At 34.4% G+C, this 4148-nt stretch overlaps 1 pseudogene; it reads left to right on the forward strand.

Moving 5' to 3' along the window:
* Positions 1–598: 598 nt before the first annotated feature.
* LOC111551789 lies at positions 599–1073 on the forward strand (annotated as a pseudogene).
* The last annotated feature ends 3075 nt before the right edge of the window (positions 1074–4148 follow it).

Here is a 4148-nt window from a genome sequence, read left to right on the forward strand (position 1 = left end):
AAGACTTAAGACTTATCCATGTGGCAAGCGCTGACTTATCTCAATCAGATGCTACATAAAGATTAAAGGGACCAATGAGCAAATGTGATCACAAAGCATCTCTTCCAGAGTAGAATTCGAAGAGGAGCAGTAAGAGTGAAGCAGTATGTGAGAAATAGTTTGGCACTCATTTCAAGGACAGTGCACAATTATAATTTAAAAGGCCATTAAATCAGTCAGCAGCTTCTGCAACTAAAGGTTGTTTAGATACCTACCCAGTGGTGCAAGACTCTTTAATTTATCATTGTCAACATTTTATTATAGATATTATAGTATTAATTGATATACAATGGAATCAAGGTAATTTGACATTCATCTCAGAAATAGCCAATTGAACAAAAATATTAAAACAAACAACAAAAACCCACTCCGAATTTAGAAGAGATGGCACAGCAGTTGAAAATTTGTGAAAAGACACAAGAATAAACCATTTAGAATCATGGATTAATGAGGGAGGTGAAAGCTCTCTGTGGTGGTCAGATATTTCCAGCTTAAGCATTTGGATGTACCTATTGCATAAGGTGGTAAGAGAATGTACCTATCAAATAAGGTTGTAAAAATGTTGAACTTGGCCATGCAGTCGCTGTGGTGGATGCAGCCCCTACTGGCCTCAAGTGCTAATTGGGAGGGTAAGGGATGGCTACTTCCATTCAGCACTGTCATCCGCAGAACTGTTGGTGAGGACTGCAGTTCTGAGAACTCTCCTGCTGAGCTTGGGTGCTCTCTTGCTGAATGGGCCTTAAGTGTAAAAGCTGTTAAACTGGAGAAGGAAGTTCAGGATTGAGAGATACCAGATGATGAGATACCAGAGAGCTGTAGCTGACTGTGAAAACATAATGAGGCGAACCCAGAGATGTGTGGGAGACTCCAAGATATTTGGAATCCAGAGTTTCTGTAAGATCCTGGTGGAGGTGCTCCATATTTTGGAGAAGACTACAGAGTGCATTTCTGAAGAATCAGAACCTGTGGACCAGAAGGTCACTCTGGAGAAGGTCTTCCAAAGGGTTGTCACTTTTTACTACCTTATCAAATAAGGTAGCAAAAAGTTAAAAAGAAACACGTGCCTTCTGGGATAATTACTGACTAGTCATTATTAAGGATATACACTGTTTTATAGAGGAAAAACATTTTTTAAATGTCACAAAGGCCACACAGAACTTCTGGACAGAAAGAGAAAAAAAAAAGAAGAAAAAACAGAAGGAGAATATACCTGATATAAATGATGAATTGATGGGTGCTGACGAGTTGATGGGTGCAGCACACCAACATGGCACAAGTATACATATGTAACAAACCTGCACGTTATGCACATGTACCCTAGAACTTAAAGTATAATAAAAAAAAAAAAAAAAGCAGAGTTGTTAAATTATGTATATCTATCACAAGCAAAACATTGAATGAAATAAGGTAGATATAAAAGAGTATAAATATGTACTAGTTCATTAATAAAAAGTTAAAATATATAAGCAATATTAATATACTGTGTCAAAAATTATGTTACTTGAGATTCCTAGCCAGCATATGCTAAGCAGAAGCAGATAGGAGGAAATTTTTTAAGGTTTGTTATCATTTTATTAATATTGTTGTTGGTTTCTCAGGTGTGTTTCATTTGTTAGAACTAATTTAACTGTATACTTTTCACTTTTGTACCTTTTGATAATTATGCAATGCGTCTGAAAATATGTTAATTACACAATCCCACAATGGGTTACCATTTTACACCCATAGTTTAAGAAAAAGTTAAAAGTGTGATAATAGCAAGAAGTAGGAGCTAATGTAGTTAATGTACCATTTTATTAAAAGTCCACATTATTCAATAAGGTCAAAAATACACATGCATATGATAATAAAATTCTACTGATTAGTACATATCTTAATGATCTCTGAGGTATGTGCAATATTAAACATGTATATGAATATTCATATCTCATAATACCAGAAAAGAAAAGCAATAAAATGCTGATGAAATGTTATTTGGATACATAATATATGTTATAATCAAGTGGTGATATACAATATGACAATGAAATTAAATCTATAAAACATAATGTTGACAAAAATAAGCAAGTCATGAACTAATGTAAATAAGATGTTTACATTTATATAAATTTCAAAATCAAGCAAATGATTAAACTTGTTAATGCACAGAGCTTATATATATATAGTAAATTGATAAAGCATAGTGCAGAAATAAATATATAAATATACCATATAGGGATGAAATGAGTGATTTTGATACAACTGAGAGGGACATATATATATATATATATATACTTAAAGGCAACAGTAATGTTCTACTTGCAAATTGGTAAATAATATTTAAGAACATTCACTTTATTAATTACTCTTTAAAGTATGCCTATGGATATAAATAATCCCTCTTGAATAACTGATATTAACACTTTAATAATCTTTACATTTGTCAATTGAGAAAAATAACAAGTCTCAATCCTTTTAAGAGATTTATTTGCCAAAGTTGAGGACACACCTGGGAGACAGATCTATGCCTTTCTCCCAGGATGATTTTGAGGGCTCCAAATTTAAAGGGGAAAGGGTGCGATGTTGAGAAGTACACAATTTTCATGTAAGAGGGAAGTAAGGAAAAATAGTCATTCACGTCTGGCTCAGTGAATCTGCATTTTTTACATAAGATGACATAAACAAAAGCCTCAGAGAAAAAAATGCAAGGAATTTGCATTTTACATAAGATAACACAAACAAAACGGGACAGGAGAACAATCAGATATACATTTATGTCTGGTGTGGCGGGGAGGGGGGCCTGGACCTGTAAAGATAAGGTATCAATATGCATTGCTGTGATGAAATTGCAACAGCTCACTAGGAATTTCCTTGGGAGCAAAATGTGAGGGAGGCGTGTTGCTTTTCATTGGTAGCCATCTTATTTACGAACTAAAAATGGGGAGATAGTTTTGCGTGACATACTTCCCAGCTTGACTTTTCCCTTCGGTTAAATGAGTGTGGGGTCTCAAAATTTAATTTCCTTTCACACATTAAAACTTCAGAAAATTTATGTCAAAAGCATAAATGAAATTAAAGCTCCATTTTTACACATAGAAATGTGGAACAAAAGGAAGTAAAAATTGTACATAGATAAATAACAAAAATACATTGAGGCCAAGTGCAGTGGCTCACGCCTGTAATCCCAGCACTTTGGGATGCCAAGGTGGGTGGATCCCTTGTCAGGAGTTCGAGACCAGCCTGGCCAATATGGTGAAACACCGTCTCTACAAAAAATACACACAAACAAATTAACCAGGAGTGGTGGCCCACGTCTGTAATCCCAGCTACCCGGGAGGCTGAGGCACGAGAATCGCTTGAACCTGTGAGGCAGAGGTTCCAGTGAGCTGAGATCGTGCCACTGCACTCTAGTCTGGGTGACAGAGCGAGACTCAGTCTCAAAAATAAAATAAAATAAATAAAAATAAATTGAAAAGCACTTCACCAAACAATCACAAAATAATACCGTCAATACTAAGCGTATGTACTCTTACTCTGTGGCACAAGCATGAGAGAACTCACTGACATTATTTGGCAGCTTTATTGAAATATAGCTTACATAACATAGAATTGAACTATGTTAATAACTGATAAGTTTTAAATTTATGTAATTGTGTCACCACCTCTATAGTTCAGTAATAGAACACCTCTACTAACCCAGAAGTTTCTCTAATCAATATTTGCAGACAATCTTCACTCCTTCTGCAGGCCCCAAGGAAACATTGGCTTGCTTTCTTTTTATCTAAGTTTGCCTTACCTAGACATTTTATATCAATGAAATCAAAATATGCCATCTCCTGTGTATGTTCTATTTGACTTATGATGATTTTGAAGTTATTTTCAATGTTGAGTAGTATTTCATTGTACAGATATTATACATATTGTAGGCACATTAAAAAGTTGGGAGATATTTGGATTATTTTCAGTATTTTGCTATTATGAAAATTGCTGCTATGAATATTCACATAAAAATATTTGTATGGACATATGTTTTTAGTTTGCTTGAACTGACGTACTAACTGATATTAATGAAATTAAAAGGAAATACTTGAAGACAAAAGTGGGATTTAAAAATACGTAAGTACAAAATT

This window comes from Piliocolobus tephrosceles, chromosome X (assembly GCF_002776525.5).
Source record: "Piliocolobus tephrosceles isolate RC106 chromosome X, ASM277652v3, whole genome shotgun sequence".
In the NCBI taxonomy this organism is placed as follows: Eukaryota; Metazoa; Chordata; class Mammalia; order Primates; family Cercopithecidae; genus Piliocolobus; species Piliocolobus tephrosceles.